This window comes from Chelonia mydas, chromosome 6 (genome assembly GCF_015237465.2).
Source record: "Chelonia mydas isolate rCheMyd1 chromosome 6, rCheMyd1.pri.v2, whole genome shotgun sequence".
Taxonomy (NCBI): Eukaryota; Metazoa; Chordata; order Testudines; family Cheloniidae; genus Chelonia; species Chelonia mydas.
Genome location: NC_051246.2, coordinates 110915255 through 110939763, shown reverse-complemented (window position 1 = coordinate 110939763; position 24509 = coordinate 110915255). Strand labels below are relative to the sequence as shown.

Below are 24509 nucleotides of genomic sequence, written 5' to 3'. Positions count from 1 at the left end.
TGAGGTTTTTTGTTGTTCTAGTTTTTCGTAATTTGGTAAATTTGATTTCTAGCCTTGTGGTAAAGTTTGTGTTTTTTACCAGCTGCTACAAAATAAATTCAGCAACTTATAAAAACAAAACCTCAAAAAGCTAAAATTAAAAACATCAGTTCTGCTTTGATCTAGAGGATGTGTTGAAATGGTATATGTACATGTTTATTTTCTGTTTTCTAATTCCCAGCGCAAAAGCATATAACACTTCCCACATCTAGTATCTTTTTAGTTACATGTAGTTAATGTGTTAGGACAGAAAATGTAAAAGAGATGGGAAAGACTTGTATTAATCTCATTGAACTTTGGATGAGACCTAAATCTGCAAATAAACAGTTTCTCCTCCCATAAGTGGCTACTCATCCCAAGTAACTACAGTGGAGCAATTATTCCTAGTTAGTATAGGTCTTGCTGCCCTTTGACCAGGGTCTCAGAGCATCTCAGTTCACCTAGCATTTTTTCCCTACATTGGGTTTTAATACTATCTTAGCTGGCCCTGTATGTGTTGTATCCTCTGCTATTAATTCCACTTCTCTGAAGTGCGATAAAAGCTGGACTAATGTTTTTATTGTTCTGCACACCATCTTAAGGGACAGAGAAGAAAGGGGGCTCTTCAGAAATGGATTATTATAACTCATGCCCCAAATAGAGAAACATATTTTTGGGAGGTGGAGGGGGAAATGTAGAATATCTAGGCTCCTACCCCAACATGCTCCTCTCCCCTTAAATAGTACCCTGTTTGGCACTCAGAACACTAATATAATGCATGGTGCCTGAGAGACTGTAAAGAACAGTAGATAGAACATTAATTCTATGGGGTGGAATAACCGTGTTGATTCAAACACTATTAGTCTCCTATTAGAACTCTGCAGTGGAGAACTCATGAGAAGGTTTGGCCCTATGGTGATACAGTATAATTGTAGCCATCATTGTGGTTTGCTCCATAGCAAAGGCAGCAGCCTAGTCCAGAAATTGAACTCCATGGAGCTGAATGTAACCTGAAGCTTTATACACACTGAATACAGATCAAGTACCTGGGGAGGGACAGTGCTAGTCTCTCTACCTTTTTCACAGTGACTTCAGGCATGATACAGAAAGACGACTTTTCTTAGGAATGAGACTCATTATTTGCTTAGATCTGGACCTCTTCTGAGAAGACTATGGCAAATTATACCAAACTCTGTGCTGTACAGAAGTTTTATAACAGGAGTTAGTGTTTTCAATGGCTACAGAGTTCAATCAACTAACATAATTCAGAAGAATGAAAACAGACAATATATATGCTTGATGGAAATAAGGTTAGTTCTTCATCTTTTTACTGCAGCACCTAAATATTCCGATGCAACAATATCTTGTCAAGACTCTATCAAGTGGCTCTTGTCCCACAGAAGACTTGACTTGTGAACTGGCAAACTGGGTCCCAGCTCTATTGGAGGAAGATGATCAGCACACTGCTGAGCATCTTCTACTGTGGGCAAGTTTCATCACTGTATGTCACTCTTTGTTTGGTGCTGATTCTTGGGCCAGAAATACTATATAGGCAGAGCTCCTGTTGACTTCAGTGGAGTCAGGATTTCACCCATGCTGCGTAGAGAGATAACAGGATCCAAAAAGGGATGAAGAATCAGAAAATTGCTGTTTCACTGTGCTGCGTTTGGGAAGTGTAATAGAGTTTACCACATTTTTGTAATGCCTTTAGAAAAATAAAACCCTGAAACCTTGACTTGTCCAGACTGTGATGTGCTCCTCATCTGAAATGAACATGGATGTTTTTGTTTTCAGTCTACAACTGACTAGGGGAGCGGTAAAGCAGCATTAAAGCAAATGTCGATTCAAGAAGAAATCTTTAGGGATCACGAGTAGAATAATCTTTTGCAAAGTGACCTTCACTTCTTAGAATGTAAAGATTTTATCCAGCAATGGTTTAACATTTTTTGAATAAGCTCTGGAGCTGAGGCATGAATAGTTTAACAAGAATGTAGGAGTTCACTATGCAGTAGAGAGGCAGGAATGTTAGACTACTTTAAAACATGGAACTAAGATGAGTAGGCTACTGAGCTTTTAAGTGTTTTTATCACCCCAAAGCCAGAAACAACACTAAAACTCATATTACACACACAGTATGCCTTACTTCTGTGAAAATGATCATTTTAAGTAAGATGGAACTGCATTAAATGAATGGTCTTCTCAACATAAATCTAGAATGCATTATATTGTCTGTATTCTTACCAACTCTTCAAATGATTTGCTCGTTTCAGGGCTTTTCTTTGAACATAAGTGTTTGCGCAGTTTTCCACAGATTTTTTTCCTGGCATTTGCACCATAACTCCATTATTTTTAGCCATATAAAATGGCATTATGCAACATCTGAAATTTGTTTCTTTCAGATCTTGGTGATTTATAAATCTTAATTTCCAGGATACTCCCTTGAAGTTACCTTCTCTTCATGGCTGTAGGATTTCTGTTCCCAGACCTTTGGTATTTATTTTTACCATTTCTGTGGTCAGGGTTTGGCAATGTTATATTCTACTAATGACAAAACATAACACAAAAATTGGAAGGAACACACCTCTTCATCTCCTAATTTAATGCAACTGAAAGGCTTTGTTAATCAATAATAGAGAGAATTATAGCTAGTTTCTGGACAAGTTTGAGACAATGTAAAAATAGACTGTTGCAGCCAGATAGACTCTGACAAACGTGAACTATTCAACTGAAGAATAGCATGTAATTCTTTGATCCAAAATAGATGCAATTTGCTTATTTTAAATTGTAATACAGTATTTCTTTCTAAACTATTGCCCAGAAAGACTTGGAAGTGGCAATCTGTTAGTTTGGACAAGTATAGATTGTTTATATGGAACATTTTAATTGACATAAAAATTGTGTAACCCCAATAGCTCCTCTGTTCTTGGATGAAGAGAAGATCTTTGGCATAACGGGGAGTTGAATTTGTTATCTAATTTTTCCCCGTAGGCAGGAAACTGCACATAGTTTAATGCTCAGATGAAATTTCTCAGTATCTTACATGATCATTACATTTTCCCTATAAGTGGCAAATTCTATTTTATACTATCATATATCTAGTATTGATTTAAAATCACATCTACTGCTGATCTTTGCAGTTTCCTTATGTTTTGATTTTACGTTGTTGTTTATTTAGTTAAGCTATGCAGACAGGGAATTAAGCTTATCTTATTGATTAAAATGTTCCTTTGAAAATGATGCATTTTTACAGTTTAATTTGTTTACATAGAACTCTTTCCATTTTGTATTCCTTAGAACCAAAAGAGAAATAAAGCAAAAATCCTATTGACTTCAGTGGGGTTAGGATGTCACCCAAAGTTAGGTTAGTTTAACAGCTAGTTTGAGTATTCGGTTAGTTTAAAAGCTCAGGTTGATTTGTGAGGTCACTATACCTTTGCTTCTATACCTTTCTGTTTTTAGAGAAATAACAGTTATTTAATCTGTGAATTTCAAGGGTATTCTTAAACTAAATAGTACAGTATCTTTATAGGGAAAAATGTGAAAAGTATAACTATGTGATATATCCCATCATTTTCTCATGAAGCTCTGTAGGAAAATCAAACAAAGATGAAGTGCGTATTTCAAACTCAAGTATTAAATTTTGGATTCTGATTCACTCTTCTCTGGGGATGAATTACTGTGGATGCTTAGAGTGGGTCCAGTACCTCTGCAAACCTTAATTTAAGGGAAGCTGATTGCATTTGAATATTAATGCCTACAAAACCAAGAAATCCATCTATATTCACTACTGCTTTTTTCAATTAATTATACGGGAATGTTAGTCCTTTGCTGCTAGTTATTACCTGAAACCTCATTTAAATCCCTTGAAATAAGAAAACAGTATTTATTTAGAATAGGTATTCTGCAGAATAGCTTTATGGAATAATATATGTATAAAGCTAGAAATGTTGAATATTAAATGTAAAGAAAATCAAATTCTCTTAAGTCCACCCCAAAAAGGGCAGCTGTTTGAAATGCTTGCTTACTGCAAACAAAACCTGGACTTAATATGTACTGAGGGAACATTTTCACAAATGATGATGTATTTGGAGAAACTGACATTTTCTTCATTATCTAATTTTAATTGGTGTTGTGCACCAGTTGAGCCAAAAACAAATGGAAAAACAACAACAAATCTCAGGAATTGAAATAGCAGCATAATAACTTAAATGGTGAAAGTGAAAGCCACTCAGAGGTAAAGGCTCTGAATTCATCCTTAGCTCACCCCTCTGCTGCTGCATGCTCTCACTGCTTCCATCCTGCATTAATACTGGTTTAACAATTCCTGACATCGGGCTGCCAATGGAAGCAGCTGTCCCTTTTCAGCAGGAAAATAACTGCCAGTAGCAGGCTCAGAGAGACTGATTTTAATTAAAATTCTGATTTCAAATACAATTCAGTTTGTTGTCCATGGCCAAAGGAGTTTTTCAGGATGGGATCTAACGGGACACCAGAATAGGAACCACATTTGTTTAATAATCTCTGAGCCCTACTAATCATGAGGGACAGATCCTCAATGGGTGTAAATTGTCAGATTGTCAATTTACAGCCACTGAGGATTTGCCTACAGGTGATTAGAAATCTATATTTAAAACATAATATTTTTTAATTGACTAAAGTGCCTTTTCAGGTCATGCAACAAGTTTACAGTAAAATTGTTTTGCTATTCATCATATTTTTGTTATTAAAGATTATTAGTACAGACTGGTATTTCAGCATGCTTTATTTCTACAATCAGGACTGTGCAGACATATAAAATCCATTGTAAACCTATTTTTTTTTAAATGTACAGTAGATCCCAATTAAATCTTGTCCCTCCCACACATCTCTCCAGGGTATGGCCAGTGAGGTAGTGGAACTAGGACCTGATTCAAAGACCACTGAAGTCAAGGGGACATTTTCCTTTTATTTCTGTGGTGGATCAGGCCTTTGTACAGTTCTGCGGGGCAAGGAGCATCTCACAGAATTGTGTCATGTATGTCTTCATCTGCCCCATTCTGTCTGGGGTCCAGGGCAAGTGGATCAGTGACTATGATATATCCTAATCCCTTTGGATTCATTTGCAAAATTACTGTTGATTTCAGATGGAGCGTAATTGGGCCTGATTCTGTCCACACTTGCTAGTGGGCATAGCACTTATTACTGACAGAGTCCTATTGATTTAAATGGGTTTCAGAATGTTGATTAAGCCCTAAGTATGATACAGGACTTGGGCTGAACTGTGGTGACACAGTCTACCAGCACTTGTCTGAAGTTGCTATCTTGGACTCTACACTCTTAGCGTTCATTATAACCCCTTTCTTCCTCCCAAACAGTGTAAAACTCTAGCTTTTATGTTTGTGAAGAAAATCTGGAAAGTGTGAACCAAGTGTAACTGATGCAGTGATGTGTCTGAGGACAGCCAGGAATGACAGGAGAGGAGTGACCTGCCTCAGTCATCTTGATGAGATGTTATGTCATGCCCAATGATGATTTAAATATCAATACGTTTAACCATTTCATTCTTCATGTAAGAAGGGGAGGGAGGGTCACAGATTTGCACAATTTATTGAGTGACCTCTTGTTTTGGTGCCAAAGTGGGTGGCATTAGAGAGAGACTCATCACTTATTTCCTGCTCTCCCCTCCCCCGCCTCAAGAAGGAGCTAAGCCCAAGGGGTCTAGCAGAGCACATTCAAGTCCCATCACGAGGGAGACAAGCTCAAGGAGCCCTGTAGAGCTGAGAAGCACTGTAAGAATCAGCAGGACTTGAACCTGGACTAGGTAACCAACATCCCCAAACTGCACCTGGCAGCAGCTATAACCTGGCCACTCCCTGTGACCCACAAGATGCAGAGATTTCACTCCACAGGAAGTTCTGCTTCAAGTGATTCAACTGACTGTTGTCTTAGTGATCCCTGATTGGCTCCTTATTAATGTATAAGCCCATGGAGCGTACCAGGAAGCGTCCAGGCACCAATATGGATCTCTAGCTAGCTGCCATGACCAGTCTGCTTCTGAACTCTCAGTACTGATATCAGTTCTGACTGTGACTCCTAATTGAGCCCCAGAACCCAACACTGGCCTTGATACTTGGTATTGACCCTCAGTCTAATTCCTGATTCTGACTTTGCCTTTGAGCTTCAACTTGACTCTTGACACTGATACCAGCTCTGACCCTTTGCTTCAGTTCCTGGTTCCCAAGGTCCTGCTACTAGTCCTGTCTACCTTCACCCAGGATCCTGACAAAGGTACACAATCATATTTGGAACAGCTGTATTATCTCCTTTGAGCAGCCTCTCATGTTGGTGATCCGTATGGGTGCTGCTTATTTTGTGGGTGGAACTTGGGAAAGTACTACCACCACCAATTATCCTCTCTCCCCCAGTTCAACTCATGGCAAATAGATGGTGAAAGCAGAACACTTGACAGCGGGAGGCAGTGCTGATACCATAATTTTATGAAGCTATTCTGAGGAAATTTGAAACTTGCTCAGATTTCTAATCATTCAGGGAAGGGCTCTATCAAAGATCTCCACTCTACACTGCTTCTAAGAGGTCTCCGGTTAAAGATTTCCTTTGGTTTGGATATAGTGGGCTATTTTTTCTCTGGGACGCGGGGGGAAGATGATGTAATTGATTAAACTCCTTTGACGCTAGCTATGGTACAGAAGTACACCAAAATTACCCATTATGAATCTTGTCATCACATACTGTACTGGAATAAATGCTTCCACTACCAATCATGGGAATTGGGAAGATTAATTTACATTGCTCCTTCTGAAAGGTTTGCACCAGATCTAGTACTAACTTTTATCCCACACCAAGTACTTTGTTACATTTGAGCAATGTTGACTCTGTTATTTCCTTACACTAAAAGCAAGAAATCATAAGCAAGGCAACAAAGATATAGACCACTCACATCCAGTGCAATGCCAGTTTCAAAGTGTTATCTGGCAGCTGTGATGACGCTCCTCAACTAGTAACTCTCTCTAACACTCTCACTTTCAGTTTAACAATATCATTGACTTCAGTATCCAACCCAAATAACTGGAAAATCACATGGCAGCGCTCACCCTTGATTTCAAGTGGTTGACTTGCTGCTTTGTTGTGTAACATACTATTAGTAAACATATGAATCCGTATGCATCTGTACAATTCAGTGGGTAAGATTTAATTTAGTAGTGTACACTGTGCAGTTGACATTTTGAGGAAGTCAATAGTAAGTACGTGGTAGAAACTTGTGTTTTTGAATAGGTAAGAAGTTTTGAATTCTTTCTCTAGTGTATGTTACGTAGAGGTGCCGGCTAGTAATTTTAAGTTGATAATTGTCATTGAAAGATTAAACAACATAACACTGGAATGCAGGGGTTAAGGTTGAATGTCACAATATGATTTTCAGCTCTTTGTGTGCATTAATGGTGATGGTATTGTTGGATTGAAAGGGAGATTACTGTCCGCACCATGTAAGCTCAGTTTTGTTGGCTAGTGTGTGGGTGGAACCAATCCAGCTGTGCCTCTCTGATGTGGGAAAGATTGAGATGTGCTGGACACTCAGCCCCTGCTTTTCTCTCTGTGTCTGGGGAGATTATGCAGACAGGAGTGTGGGGGAGTGTGATTTTAACTTCCTCTTATGCTCCTGTGTGACCGTGTAACAGTTGGCCATGATCTGGCCCATTGTTAGGCTGAAAGTGCCAAAAACATGAACAGAAGTACAACGTGTAACTTTTATCTTTAATAAACCAAATATTTTTTCAATGAGGAAAATACAGCACATTACATACGCTTACATTAGATAAAATATTTAATGTGACTCACTAGTACAGTACAACCTTGATCATCCGAATGTCATGGGAGACACTGAGTAAGCCCCAGCAGTCAAGGTTTTGACTAAGAGTGGAATTTTCAAGGCAATACATGCTGGGGGAGTTGACCTTGTTTTGGATTACAGGAAGTCTTGAATCAGAAAAGTTTGAATTAATTGAGCCTGTGTTGTGAATATTGTCAAAGATTGCTGAAATGAATGCACCAAAGTCAAACAATAATGTTCTTCAGTGTATATCTTTTCAGAAGAGTTCATGTTTTTTTTTTAAAAGAATTCATTGTTGTAAAGCATATTCACTTTCCGTGCTTTCTTTCTTCATCTGGGCTGCCTGTGGTTCATTACTGATTATTGACATACTGTATAGCTTCAGTACCATCTGAATCTATATCTTCTAATCTTGTTACACATTCCTCTGCTCATATTCAATACATTTTCCACAGCTGAGCTTTCCCATACTGTGCTGTCAGTGGACTTCTACTGTGATCTGTAGGGGCAGACCATAAGGGACAGGAAGATAGCTCATTCTTCAAGTGGATGCAGTCCTTGGCCTCTTTGCTGAGACTCCTGCCAAGTGTTATAGTTGTGTTGGTTGTTTCTGTCATGTACACTTGCTGACTAGGGACTTCACTGAGATGGTCAATGCATGTCACTCCATAGCCACTATGTAGTAATGAATTTTGATTGTTACTAATGTGAGACAATACAAACTAGTGATCCAAAGGTGCATTTGCTTTTGTAAACAGTGATGCCATCCATTAGAGAATGGTTTCTATTTTACTGTGTCTTAATACATTGCCATTTAATTAAAAGTGGTCAAGAGGAAAAGCCACACAGACTGTGTAATCTTGCCATTTAATTTTTGTCTACATCCATTTTAGTACATTTTCTTGTCCATTATCTGCCCACTTATTATTTCTGCAGTTAATGCCCATTTAAAAATATGGCATTTTTTATTAATGTCGAAAGATAAGGTGAATTTCCCCGAGTGATAAAAGCAGAAATCTATTAGAAGTCTTACAATTATAAATTAACCCCATATATGAGTGGTGCTTTGAAGTATTTGTTGTAAATTATTATTCTTAATGTGTAGGTATTATTCTTGTTTAATTTTTGGTTGAAGATCTGGCTTCATTATTGTATATTCTTTAGTTAATAACAGATGGTCTTGTTGCTGATTGGCTGCTATTCTTTCCATTTTCAGTATGTCCCTTATTTTCAGATACCATCATTTAGCAGAAGGGCTTGATTAATTTAACCAGAGTATAAAGATTCATTTCTTTGCTGCAGTGATCACAATTCCCCACAGATAACTTTCTTTGTGTTGCCTTACTGTAGTTTCCAACACTGCTCCCAGAAATTTTCAGAGAAGAGATTGAAAAAAACAGAAGAGAGAAATCTCTCTTTATAAGTGTTACACAATTTTGAGTCCAGCAAACTTTAATTTTGAGATATAACCAGAACACCATGTGCATGTATGCCTCTCTAACCACACAGTCTTCAGCATAAATCAGATTTAGTTGAATCTAGTTTGTTTTGTATGATTGGTGTACAGAAATATTTGATTATTTTCCATTGAAATTCTCGCCAGCTTGCGGCAGTGATGCATTTATATGCGTCTGCGCAAATCTCCTTTCATCCCTGCTCTGCAATCTGAAACTGAAACTAATTTTCATATTTTTCTGCTATTTCCTTTGTGTTTATATATATTTGTCCTCCATGAGACAGGAGTGTATTTTGCATTTGCCTTTAGTGATCTTGGTTTATATATATATATCTATTGAGTCTTCTAAAGGGCATTGTTGCTCTTTAATTCAGAGAATGGGGCAGAGTCATATTTACATCCCTGTTGCTAAGAGCAGAATGTGGCCCTCTGTGTTTAAGGATATGGCCACGATTTTAAAAAGTAATCTTAGATTACTCCAATTTTGGGTGCCCAAATTGGGACACTTTAAAAGTCTTGATTTTTCAGCATTTTCTGAAAATCAGGCCCCTTTAAAAATATTTCAAGTTGGGCACCAAGGATTTGAGGCATTCAAAGTCACATATGACTTTTGAAAATCTTGACCCTCATTTGGAAATATTCATAGAAATCTTGTCTGTGTAACTTCTTGTTGTTTATTACATTTATTATTTGCATGCTGACAAGGTATTTGCCTCAAAGAGCTAAAAGTCTAAAAGACTGGCAGAGAGGAGACAGGGAACACTGAAGAAATCCAGAACAGGGAGTAACAGCCATATCACAGAATCATAGGAATCTAGGGCTGGAAGGGACCTTGAGAAGACAAGTCCAGGCTCTTTTGCTGCTGCAGGACCAAGTAAACCTGGACCATCCCTGATGGGTATTTGTCCAACCTGTTCCTAAAAATCTCTAATGATAGGGATTCCACAACCTCTCTTGGAAGTCTACTAAGAACATAAGATTGGCTGCACTACATCAGACCAATGGTCCATCTAGCCCGATATCCTGTCTTCCAACAGTGGCTGGTGCCAGATGCTTCAGAAGGAATGAACAGAATGGGGCAGTTATTGAGTGATCTGTCTCCCGTCCAGTCCCAGATTCTGGCAGTCAGAAGTTTAGGGACACCCAGAGCATGGGGTTGTGTCCCTGACCCTCCTGGCTAATAGCCATTGATGGACCTATCCTCCATGAACTTATCTAATTCTTTTTTGAACCCAGTTATACTTTTGGCCTTCACACCAACCCTTAGCAATGAATTTCACAGGTTAACTGTGCATTGTGTGAAGAAGTACTTCCTTATGTTTGTTTTAAGCCTACTGCTTATTAATTTCATTGGGTCACCTTTAGTTCTTGTGTTTCGTGAAGGGGTAAATAACATTTCTTTAATCACTTTTTCCACACCAGTCATGATTTTATAGACCTCCATCATATCCCCCCTCAGTTGCCTCTTTTCTAAGATGAACAGTCTCAGTTTCAGTCTCTCCTCATATGGAAGATGTTCCCTACCCCTAATTATTTTTGTTGCCCTTTTCTGTATTTTTTTCAATTCTAATGTGTCCCTTTTGAGATGGGGTGACCAGGACTGCATGCAGTGTTCAAGGTATGGGCATACCATGGATTTATACAGTGGCATTATTATATTTTCTATCTTATTATCTGTCCCTTTCCTAATAGTTCTTAACATTCTGGTAGCGTTTTTGACAGCTGCTGCACATTGAGCAGATGTTTTCAGAAAACTATCCACGATGACTCCAAGATCTTTCTTGAGTGGTAACAGCTAATTTAGATCCCATCATTTTGTATGTATAGCTGGGATTATGTTTTCCAATGTGCATAACTTTGTATTTATCAACACTAAATTTCATCTCTCATTTTGTTGCCCAGTCACCCGGCCTGGTGAGATCTCTTCCTAATTCTACATAGTCCACTTTGGACTTAAATATCTTGAATAATTTTGTATAGTCTGTAAACTTTGTCACCTCACTGTTTACCCCTTTTTCCAGAGCATTTATGAATATGCTGAACATCACAGGTCTTAGTACAGGTCCTTGTGGATCTATTTACCTCTCACCATTGTGTTTCACCATTGTGAAACTCATTTATTCCTACCCTTTGTTTCCTATCTTTTAACCAGTTATTGATCCATTAGAGGAGCTTCCCTCTTATCCCATGACTGCTTACTGTGCTTAAGAGCCCTTGGTGTGGGACCTTTTAAGAGGCTTTCGGAAAGATCAAATACAGTGTATCTACTGGATCACCCTTCTCCACATGGTTGTTGACCCCCTCAAAGAATTCTAATAAACTCCAGAGCTTAACTACCCTTGTTGCTAGAAATATCCTAATATCTAACCTAAATCTTGCTTGCTGCAGATTAAGCTGATTACTTCTTGTCCTATGTTCAGTGGACATAGAGAACAATTGTACATTTTTATGATGTTCTGCCTTTGTCATTGTTTAGCTAATCAATGCACAATTAGTTTCCTCATATGTCAGTTCCTCCAGCCAATGATTCTGTGAACTCCTTCTAGTTTGTCAGCATCTTTCTGGGAATATGGTGCCCAGACCTGAATGTAATATTCAGATACAGTCATGCCAGAGAAGGAGTTAATCTCACATGAGATGCCATTGCATATGCAGCCTAAAAGTGCCTTATTTTGCTGCCATGTGACATTGCAACCTCACCTCATGTGTACTGTCCATACTTAACCCTCGGCCTCTTTCAACAGTGCTGCTTCTCATGTTTATTCCTCCCAATGATTATATGTGGGATTGTGTTCCATTGGTTCTCCCTATATATACTAACTTGAATTTTGCCAATGTGATTTTCATTTTTAGCCCATGTTTCTAATATTTGTAAGTTCCTTTGTGTTATTCCTCTCTCATGACTGTTGTTCACAACTTCTCCCACTTTAGTACTGCCAGAGAATTTCACTGAGGGTTACTCACTCTTTGAGATAATCATTTGAGATGTGCAATAATATTGGATCAAACCTCAATCCCTGCAGATCTCCCCCAACTGTACTACACTGCCATTGATCACTCTTTGCTTATGGTCTGTTAGTCAGGTTTCAATCCATAGGACAGTGTTTCTATCCAAGTCAGTTAGTCTATCCAGTCCAACTAATTTTCAAAGAAAACTTCATGAGACACAGTATCAAGTATTTTACTAAAATCACAATATATTATAGTTAGTGGATTCCCTTCATTCACTTAAAATTCTATCAAAACAGGCAGCCAATTATGTCTGGCAAAATGCATTCTTTTTAACCCTCCACTGCTTCTGGCTCATGCTTTCGGGCTGAAAGTGGAAGGTGAGGAGGGCACTGTTGCATTGTCTTTCCGAACTGAAATTGTGGCTTTTTCATGTTATGGATAGGTTATCCTCCTTTAAAGTAAAATGCCCGTATTTCCCTTTCTCTTTTATTATTTTACGATAAACGACAGTGAATTATGTGATATGAATTATTGTTGTTAGGTTATGTTTTCAATACACTTCTCTCCCAGGAGAAAAAACAAACCTTATAGTGTTTCTAGGCTGGGCTTTCAGAGGAGCCTAAGAGATGTAGGGACCCTTCTCCCATTGAATTTCAAAAAATTTTGAGCGCCAATCTTCCCAAGGCTCCTTTGAAAATCTACCCTTAATTATAACAATTTATTATTGTTCATGATTTCATTTTGGTAGTGCCTGAGGACCCTAAGCAGGGATTATGTCCGTGTTATACTAGGCACTGAACAAATGACCATAAGACAATAAGCCCCTATCCCAGAAAGCTAACAATCTAGGATTCACACTCTTCCAATAGGTGACTAAACTGACATGATGTAGGGAGAACAAGGTAACAGTAAAGTTTTATAATTTGGTGCTTTCTAACAAATGCTTTCTGGTGAAATCTGAATTAGGAAAGTATATTTTTTCTGTGTTTTAGATATTTCTTATTCACTGACATTAGTCCTATTCAGAAAACAAGAATTTTTTTTTTGCTCAGAAACATCAGAATAGCCATTTATTAGAGAGAAATTTAGTAACAACAGAAAGCACATAACAATGGGGAAACTGTTTTGATAAAACATCAGTTTGGGCATGAAAATATTTTTGGTCATTGGACTCCACCAGTTTTACCGTAAGCAAAAATTTCAGTTTACACTGTTGTCAACCCAAGGTCGTAAAACTAGGAGTGTGAGATGTTATCTTCTGCCAGTTAAGTAAGTTCATGATGCATAAGTTATTGCAAAAAGTAGGGTCCTGACTCCTAAACCAGCTCCTTTTGAAGTGGTATTGTAATTCTTCTTGAGCCCTTCCTGCATATTTGTACGTTTCAGTGGATTAACTCTTAGCAGAAGTTACACTGATTTTAATGAAAATGAAATATTGATGTAAAAAAATCCTTACATCTGCTATTGGAATATTGACTCATTGATATCAAAACAGCCAATACGGAGACTGACCAGTTTAAACACAGATTTGGTGCCTAATCGATCCTGTAGGATAGTTTAAAAAGACTTTAAAAAAAAAGTGTATTCTAGGTTCAAGCATGAACATCAAACATATTGAGCAGCATTGTCTAATCCAGGGGTGGGCAAACTTTTTGGCCCGAGGGCCACAACGGGGTTGCAAAACTGTATGGATGGCCGGGTAGCGAAGGCTGTGCCTCCCGAAACAGCCTGGCCCCCGCCCCCTATCCTCCCCCTCCCACTTCCTGCCCCCTGACTGCCCTCCTCAGAACCCCCCCCCCCATCCAACCCCCCCTTGTCCCCTGACACCCTGCCCGGGACCTCCCCCATCCAACCCCCCCTGCTCCTTGTCCCCAACCGCCCACTTCCGGGATGTCCCACTCCTAACTGCCCCCCTGGTACCCCACCCCCTATCCAACCCCCCCTTCTCCCTGGTCCCTGACTGCCCTGGCCCCTATCCACACCCCGGCCCCTGACAGGCCCCCCGGGACTCCCACGCTTATCCAACCCCCCTATTCCCCATCCCCTGACTGCCCCCCAGGACCCCCTGCTCCTTATCCAACCCCCCTCTCCCCGCCCCCTTACCATGCCACTCAGAGTGGCAGGAGCTAGCAGTCTTGCTGCCTGGCTGGAGCCAGCCGCGCTGCTCAGCAGAAGCGGCAGGCCAGAGCGCTGGCGGTGCGGGAAGCTGAGGCTGTGGGGAAGGGGGGACAGCGGGGGAGGAGCCAGGGGCTACCCTCCCCGTCCGGGAGCTCCAGGGCTGGGCAGGACAGTCCCATGGGCCGGATGTGGCCCACGGGCCGTAGTTTGCCCACCTCTGGTCTAATCACTGGAACAGAGGATTGAGTCTCAAGCAACCTGAGTCCTACTGGCACCTCTGCTATTGTCTTGCACTGTGACCTTTGGCAAGTCACTAAATTTCTTTGTGCCTCGGTTTACCCTTCTACAAAATATCACTGAATGCTAAAGTTTATGTACATGAAAACAGTACATTTCAGTGAGTAGTAGACATACAGCTCAGCTTTATGAATTTCATCAAAGCCAGAAAGGAATTTGGAAACTGGAGTGGTTCTGTTTCACAGGGTGGGGTGCTGGGTGTGGAGAGTCTGCAAAGAAGTCAGTGCCATCTTTGTGTCATGGGCTCTGGTCCCTCCACCCTAATGCAGAGGGTTTTTTTGAAGATGTTCAGGGGATATGACTGTTGACTTCACAACTACATAGATCCACTGACTAGTCTATCTGTGTGATGCTTTTGCTGGGAACAGAAAGGAATGGAGTTTTAGAACTTACATGCATCCGATGAAGTGAGCTGTAGCTCACGACAGCTTATGCTCAGATAAATTGGTTAGTCTCTAAGGTGCCACAAGTACTCCTTTTCTTTTTGCGAATACAGACTAACACGGCTGTTACTCTGAAGCTAGTCTATCTATGGTATTTATATGCTCCCCATTAATGTATTATCTAAGCACCTCACAATCTTTAATGTATTTATCCTCACAGCACCTCAGTGAGGTAGGGTAGTGCCATCATTTAAATTTGACAGGTGGGGAAACTGAGGCACAGAGCAGCTGAGTGACTTTCCCAAGGTCACACAGGAAGTCTGTGGCAGTGCAGGGAATTGAGGTCAGGTCTCCTAAATCCTAAGCTAGTGCCCTAGCCACTGCACCAGACAGAATGGTTTGGCAGCCATGGCGATTATTGGAAGCCCTGGGTTTGGAGTAGTGCCCGATGAGCAGCTTCATTGCTACTCTGCAGCCTCTGAGGACATGGTTCCCCAGGAGCCTTGCAGAACTCGTGAGCAAACAGCCATGTGGGTGTAATATTTATGAGATGGTTATTGCTATAAAATCTGCTTGTTCTAGGGCTCCTACCTGCTACACTAGACTGGGCATAAAAGGGTGAAAATGGATGGAGAAATGGGATAGGTCATCTGGATTCTGATAATTAACATTCCTTCTTAGAAAATAAAACTTTTGAAACTTTCCTGGAAATGGGAATTTATGATTTGCCACAAAGACCCACAGGGGATGCTGCAACCTACACATACTTACAAGTGTGGTTATTACCATGCAATTCTTCATGAGTAATTGCCAGAGCAACATTCAGCCACCCAGTCATACATACAATGCAACAGTGTGCTTGGGAAGAAAGACTCAATTAGAGGCCAAAGATTATAAAGATTTATTACCAATATTTGGGAAAAAGTTCTGACATCAGGGAAAAAACAAATTGAGCAAGAAAAGGGGAGGGGAAGTAATGGATTCCACAGAAAGAAAAGCTCTCTCAGGGTCTGATCCAAAGCCCATAGAAGTCCGTGAGAATCTTTCCATTGGTATCAATGGGCTTTGGGTCAGGCCCTAAGAGAACAGAGACACTTTATCCTATACCCTTTCCTACTGCCCCTACCTGAATTCACACACTGCAGCCTGTTCATGACCAGCATCATCATTATAATTATTAAAAGAAAATAATGGCCAAAATGTTCGAACGTGCTTGCCTCGACTTAGGTATCCAGATCTAGGCACCTAAATAAGTGGCTTGATTTTTCAGGGGGGCTGAACCCCTGCAGTTCCCAGTGAGGTCAGCCACTTCTTGTAAATGTTCATAACTGAACTATTCTGCCCTTAACTTTCTAAGACCATTTTTGTTTTCAACTTGTTAATGCACATATGAATCATGCAGCATTTTGATTGATGCCTGTGTCTTGCATATCCTGTCCCAACACACTCATTTCTTATAAACATAATGACTTGTCTAGCTTCCCTAGGTTAAATCTGCTGTAAATAGTGCTTGTTGTTTCTTTTAAGTAGCTATTAAATAGTTCAGGAGCTCTTAAACCTTGCCAAAGAATACTTGTGTAAGCAGAGTCAGGATGAGCTCTACCCTGACATCTGGTGGTGAGTCATGGTGGGTTGTGGAAAAGAACTTCAGGGGCTGATCTCATTTGCATAGGCACACCCACCCTGTCTAGATGGTCACTTTGGCGGCTGTAGGAGCCCCAGTTTCTCTGTTATTGGGGCAGGAATAAACTGTTATTATCCTGATTATGTGAATCAAGGACCGTGGAACTGTACTTGGGCTTTTGTTATGATGGAGGGACTCACCATCAACTAAGCAGCACTCGCTAGGCAAGGGTTCCAACTCCCAGTGAATGGAGAGGTACTTAGGGTCAAGTATTAATATTTGGTGGTATGGGCCCCTTGGTGAGGGCCTTACATGCGAATTGTACTTCTTCCTCTTTCCACTGTGGAATATCAGAGTGAATTTTGATCCCATTAGGAGTCTAGTTACAGGTTGCTGAGCTGAATTCACTTTGGGCTAAAGGTGCACCAGCACTGAGGCTCTCCTACTACAAGCTGAAATCACAAAAGACCTAAACTTACTGAGAGCTGAAATCATTGAATGTTGTGTTAAGTAGTGGGGGAGCCTGAAGATATATTGCGGAGCAGTTTGCGGCAGAGCAGAGCGGCCTCTTGGAGCAGAGCAGTTTGCAGGATGGCTGGCAGATCAGAGTGGCTGGTGGAGCAGAGCAGTTTGTTGGATGCCCTGAGCAGCTCATGGGGATAGCTGGCAGAGCGGAGCCCCATGGAGAGGTGGGGCAATCAGCTTTGGACCATGTAAGGTGCCCTTTAACCCCCCCCCCCCCATCTCCACTCAGGTTGGGAGGTAGAACTCTGCAGATAAACTTGTGAACTCTGGGGCTGCCCTGACCAGGGACAAGAGACTTTTGGGTTGTTGGACTTTTGGGACTTTGGGTGATTTTGGGTTGCTGGACTCAAGAACCAAAGGGAAAGGACATGCCCCAATTTGCTTGGGGTGGGTTTTTTGCTCATGGGTTTGCTCATATGAATCCTGTTGGTGGTGTTTCCCCAACATAATGCCACATTGTTTCTCTCTGTTATTAAAAGGTTTTTTGCCACACTCAGACTCTGTGCTTGTGAGAGGGGAAGTATTGCCTTTTGGAGGTGCCCACCGGGGGTGGTATATATTTGTCCCAGGTCACTGGGTGGGGGTGCAAGCCGGTTTTGCATTGTGTTATTAGAATGGAACCCCTAGATACTGAACCCGGCCCTTGTTGCTGCCAACTCTGACGGGCAGAAGGGTTACACTTGGAATAAAAATAGTGCATAAACATAACTGGAAATGAGGTTATAGGACTGTGTTTGATTGTGTGAATCAAATCGGGTGTTGTGCTTAGGGTCAAAAGGGGCTGCACAGAATGTCAGGCAGGGTCCTTAGTGACCTATCCCTATTATCATTTGGGTTCTCTGAAACTATTCATCTTACATTTACAGTAATAAAAAATTGCTTTCCAACTGTAAGTAGTGGGGTTTAGATTAACTCAGCCTGCAATGATAGTACCATTGTTTCAGTGTGCAAACTTGATTTTTTTTTTTCACCAGGCACTAGGAAAGGTCACTTGCATTAATACCAGACATTGGGGAGAGGGGAAGCAAAAGAACAATTAGGGTATTCCTAATTTCAGTACTATTGAACCAAGTTAAAATCCACAATTAAGCCTGACACGTGGTCTAAACCCTCTCTGGTGGCTATTAGGGAACATGTGATATGGAAGGTCACCTGCAGTTTGAATAGCTGTGAAATAATCATGCACTGTAGATTGCATTAGGACTTGTCAATATAGGTCTGATACAAATCCCATTGAAGATCGTGGGGATTTTTCCTTTGATCCCAATGTGCTTTGGATCAGGCTCTCATTTCTTAAGGACCAGTTAACACAAGGTTGTTTAACATGATGGACCAAAGAGAAAAATTGGTCTTACCTGACAATTTCTGTTCTTGGAGCCATCCGGCACAGCGGGCTTGTTCATATCTATGGAGGTACTGGAGACTGCTGGAATTCAGCCATCAGCCAACCCTTCAGGATTTGCTCCAGCAAGTTCTGCCTACATACAGAGAAAGTATGGTGGTTGAAGCATCCGCTGTTTGCAGTGTCTCTATTGCAATGTAGTTTGTTTGCTTAGCAGCAAGCCCTAATGTTTGGAAGCTCATTTAGTTTTGTTGCTTTGGGGAACCAAAGGGCAAACCTTTTATTTATGTAAATTATTTTTTTAAAATTTGACATCTCAGCCACACCCAGCCTCAGGGTGGTGAGGCCCTCAGAGAGGATTACGAAGTCCGGTGGAAAAGGTGAATGTAAGCTCATTTGGGCAGAGACTGTCCCCTCCTGTGTGTTTGTAGAGCAGCTAGCACCATGGGGCCCTGATGTTGGTTGGTGCCTTGAGGAATTATCACAATACAAATAAATAATAATAAAACCCCTATTTCGAGTGCCCAATCCAAAAACCACTGAAATCAACAGAAAGATTTCCCCTGAAGGATGGATAGGGATCTGCCTCGCTATAACCCTAGATTGAAGAAAAACACATGGCACTTCTGCTCTCACACATAAGAGACTCAAGATTTATCCATGTTAAGAGCAGCTGTAGGGTGAAGTCGGTTTCCCCTCTACCCTCTCCAGGTGAATGGCTCAGCTAAAGTCAGCTGTAGGGGGTCTGCTGAGGTCCCTGCTATTGTTTCCCGACACATGCTGTGACTTGCTCTGAGACAGAAGCCCATTAAATGGAAGCTTGGGTGGATGTGGGGAGTCTGAAATAGAAGAAGTGCTAGTACTGATATGGGAATCTTCATAAACAGCCTTGGCATCACTGACAATTTGTAAAGAAGACACCTGTACTGAATGTGGTTCTAACATATGTAACTTTGAGGACAGTTCTGTGGCTGGCGTGAAGTGGCACGTTGAAGATAAACATCTATCAAGTCCATAGATGACAGGAAGCCCTCCAGTAAAATTGTTAGTAAGACGGATGAGGAAAACGTTAATTTGAATTTGGGTTTGTGATATGCTTGGGTAAGGACTTCAAATGCAACACTTTCCCCCTCAGTCTTTTTGGGATCACAAAGATGATCAAGAATCCTCCAGCTGAAGGATTTACTCGATTGTTCCTATATATAATGGCCATCTGGCTGCCTTCTTCATGGCTTAATGCTGGGAATTGGACAAAGCTTGGCATTGGGAACCAGTTTAACATGATTTCCTTCCTGAAGCATTTCTAGGCACCTTTCATGAATCTGAGCACTTCTGGCTTGATTAAAGATGGTCTCCTCCCTGCATCCTGGGACTAATTCTGATCTTTCACCAGTCTGAACTCTTTTGACATTGGTGCAGCTTAGACTGTGTAAAACCAGAATCAGCAGCTTTGATTCTGGACTTTGTGAGGCTCATGTGATAGTCACACACTTCTTCTGTTAGAGGAACCTTTTTTAGAGAGAAGGTTCTTTCTGAACTTCCCCCTCTGGCAAAGCTATCCCTTGATTGGTTTCTTGCACTGGATCCATTTCATCTGTTGGACCTATCCATGAACAAAGAGAACTTTGTTGAATTGCTTGAAGAGTTTATTTTTCTTAGTCTGAGGCTTGGAAGATGGGAGCATTCTGCCACTTCTTTATTCAGCCCTTCAGTATGTGGACTACACCCTACATATTTGGAGGATACTAGTAAGTTTTACCCTGATACTCTGCTTCTTTTCATGCTGGAAGCCAGAACTGCCTTCTGCTTGCCAAATTAGAAGCAATTGCCTGTGCATAAAATCTGTGAGAGTCCATTGATGCATCTGCCATAAAGGCTCAGGCCAGGGTAACCTCATTCAGCAGTGGCTTTCTCTTTGTGTTTCATGTTTACTGCTCTTTCCACTCTCCAAGTTCCACTCTCGAGAGGGACATTTAGTTGTTATTTGGAGTTGTATAATGCATACTCATCAAAGAATCTTTGGGCACATGTTCAAAATGTGTTGACTGACCACGACAGCTACTACGACTTAGAACTTAGCAGCTTTTATGTGAGGTCTTGAAATGCTTTATGATGTTAGCTATTGTGATCTCCTCTTGGAGAGGTGGAAACTGAGTCACAGAAGAGTTAGGCCACAGAGCAGGCCAGTAGCAATTTCAAGACTAAAAACTAGATCTCCTAAAACTGCTGACTCCTGTCAACTACTTTAACCACTAGCCCATGCTGCCTTCCATGTGACATGACAGTCTATATAGCACATAAGTGCAATACTTTCCTCAGATACCTGAATCAAAGAACTTTTATAGCATAAAATGCTTCATAATATCATTTCAATGACTGGAAAATATGGCTATTACACAGAGGTGCCCTTGATTGACCGTTTCATCCACTTCATATACATGGTGCTGCCCCCTCCACAGCAAGGGACAGCACCATATTGTAGGATCTCTGGACAGGATAATAATAGAGACTAGCTCCATTTTATCATCCAGTGGATAAGTGTGAATTTAGGGATTCTTTAATAGTTGTACTATTGGTACAACAAACTAAGAGCTTGAGAGAAGTACTTTGGGGTGTTCATGTACTATCTCATAACTGTCTTCAGATCTACACGCTAAGGTAGTATTTAATCCCTGGCGTGACCTTATTGAACTCAGTGGAATTTCATCAAGGATGTATTTATCCCAGCATTTTGTAATGATCTTTGTGAAATGTTTTGGCACAGAGCATTGCACAGATAAAAGAACCAACATTCATAACCAGCAAAATTCCATGTTTTTTTGTAAGGAAGTGTCTATTAGAGATGGCTATTGCTGGAATATTCTGATATTAAAACCCTGCAAATTGTTTACCAATTCTTTCTGTCCTTACTTGGGTAAAACTCATCACTGGTGCTGGTGGGAGTCTTGCCTGGCTAAGAGTTGAGTAAAGGCTGCAGGATTTGGCAGTGTGTTGTTTGCCTTGTGCTGCAAAAGTTCAGTTAGTTTGTTTCTGGCAAGCAATGTGAGCAGTTTTGATGGCTTTTTTATTGTATTTAATTATAATGATAAACTGGGGCAGTGATTTGCAATCACATTTGGGAGCATTACAAACACAATTCTAAGGAAAAAAGGTTTCCTGTTATATTACAAAACACATCGATAGTGGAGTGGATTGTCTGAGGCAAAATTCCTGATATATTATACTCTAAATCTTGAAGCTTTTAAAATATTATTTTTTATTCTGTGGGAGTGGACTGTGATTTTTACTGTCCACAAAAACTGTAATGGCAAGAAAATAAAAATGTTAGCACAAACTCGGAATACCACAGTGCTTTCTTATACATTTGCATGTGAAATCAAAGTCAAAACATGCTTTTCAGTATTAAAAAATCACATAGTTCAGAGGGTAACTGGAGGATATAGTAGGGAGAGCAGAAATGATATCCCTGGTACAATTATATGCCTTGATTTATTTAATGCTCACTTCATTAACCAGGGCACATACTAAACTGGTGTTAAGGCCACACTGAATAACTTATGCTGTACTAGGGTTCAAGTACATTTTTAATCCAAGCTCGATTAAAAATTGTACAAGGGTCAATTGAACAAGACTGTGAGCTCCTTGGGGAAAGGACTGTCCAGTAAGCACCTATTGGCACTTTATCTGAGAGTGGATGGATGTGATGGTCCTAACCAAATTTTGCTGAGAACTTTGACAGCTGCCAAGTTTTTTCTGTCCACTGCTGGGATCTATCTTAATTTGTTTTTTCTAATCTATAATTATTTTAAAATTTGGAGCGATGGATTGAGTTTGCTCTCATAATTTACACCAAAACTGGAAAAGAAAAGTTTTATTACACACACACACTCTCACTCTTGGGATGCCTTCCTTTACTTTGTGTTTCTATGACTCTTGCCCTTTTGTACCAGGATGCCCAAGGGACTTTTCACAAAACAATTGCCATGACAAAGCAAGAGGCCTATCAATTATAGTCAACTGGCAGAACAGCTAGGCAGCTAGGGAGCAGAGACCTCTCACTTACTGCACACTAACTGGTTCACTTTATAGTTATCCTCTTCTCTTCTCCCCTGCTTCTTTGTCTCATCCTCCTGTTGCCACTTGTCATGACCTAGACTCTTTGGGGCAGGGATTTTCTTTTTAGTGTTTGTCTGTATCGTGATTAGCGTGACAAGGTCCCGATCAGAGATGACACATAACTGTTGATAGTGGAGGGTGGGGGTCTCAATGTAAAGATTCTGGTGGTATGCAGTGGCCTTCAGGGCAGGGCATATACACCCTGGCAGAAATCTGGGGGGACATGTGCCTCCTCATGCCCACCCCCCCATGCATCGCCTCTGGTCCTGATTCTTGATTGGTATCCCTAGGTGTAGCTCCAATACAAATACATAAGGGAACTAGGAGCTTGGTGTGAGACTGTGGTTGGGCCCTGCAAGATGACAAGGAAGTGACAAGAGTGGAAAAAGAAAGTTCAATAAATACACGCAAGTGAAACATGAAGTCTGGAAATGAAAACTGTATATTCTTGACTAGATGAGCGCACAAGCAAAAGCTGCTGCTGGGGCACCCCTAACTAATCCAAATGGTGTTTATACAGGGCTAGGCTAGAGGAATTATTCAAGCATGGTCACATCTTCAGGGCTTATTTTACAGCACACACAAGTATTTTGTATTCTCTCCAAAGCTACCGCCATCACTTTCACCACTTTTTAACCAGCATTCCTGAGCTAGTAGGAATTAGAGATGGGAAAATCCTATTAGCTCCCATTATTCTTCCAGCTATTAGGGCTGGACTGTTTCATATATTATTCAAGTGCTCTGCCCAGTCTAATTTAGATGTAGTGGGGTCTGCAAAGTGCCATCTATGCCTCATAAGAATAAACATTCTTATGGTTGAAAGAGATTTTCATAGTATTTCTTTACTTTGAAAATGGCTGTGGCTTTTTTCCTTTACACCCCCTCCCTCCTTTTCACCATTAATAATAACTACCTCTTACATAGTGCTTTTCATCTGTTGATCTCAAAGCACTTTACAGAGGGTAGTATCTTTATCCCCATTTTACAGATGAGAAAACTGAGGCCCTGAGTGGTGAAGTGATTTGCCCCACATAGCCTAGTGGCAGAGCCAGGAATAGAACCCAGCTCTCCTGAGTCCCAGCCCAGTGCTCTATCCATTAGGCCATTCTATTAGTTAAGCCTATTTTTTATTCCACCCAACTATCTTTCTTTTTAAGCATGTATGCCTATAATATATGTTATGGCACAAAGTTTTAGTTTTGTGACTCCTATTGATATTAATGGTAGTTATAGGTCTAACACTCAGTGTGCAACTTAAAAAAAATAAGGACTGGGGTGATTTACACAAAGGGGCAGGACCCTGACTGAACACTGTGGACTCTTAGAAGATAATAAGCCTGCTGCATACATGTGGTGACATCTGTTTTAGTCTTGTGGGAGAGGAGTGTAGGTTGAGGTCTGGGATGTTCTCCTGAGGCATCCTACTTCTCTGCTCCATTTGCTTTCTATTAGGCTTGAAAAAGAAATGAAGCCGTGTTAAATGATTTCAAAGTGCCATTCTCTGTACTTCATTCCTATTTTGCAATTGCCAGCTCCCCATAATTCCTAATGCTAAGATGTCTAAAATAACACTCCTTCTATTAAGAGAACCAGGGCCAAAGGATCATGGACCGCATTGACTGACACAGAAAACCTGTGTCAGAATAATTTCCATTGGGTGTTTGATTGTTTGGGGGTCCAGCACAGTTTCTTCTTGTGCAAGAGGGGTCTTCCTAAACCAGGAGCTAAATTTGCTTTCCTTCCTTCATGAAGGCTTTTAAAAATGCAGTATTTACACACAGGCTCTCATTTGCAGCATGTTTCCAGCTGACCTCTCAAATGCAAATTTTTGCACAGGCAAAAACAGACTCATG

General features: G+C 40.7%; 1 long non-coding RNA gene across 1 annotated transcript in view; it reads right to left on the bottom strand.

The window, feature by feature from the left end:
- Positions 1-7748: 7748 nt before the first annotated feature.
- The window catches only part of LOC119566464, a 34149-nt gene continuing 17388 nt past the window's right edge, over positions 7749-24509 (bottom strand). The window contains exons 2-3 of the long non-coding RNA XR_006291501.1: positions 18554-18676; positions 7749-9202 (exon numbers count right to left, since the gene is read on the bottom strand). This is a non-coding gene — a long non-coding RNA (uncharacterized LOC119566464). The remainder of the gene's footprint in view (positions 9203-18553; positions 18677-24509) is intronic.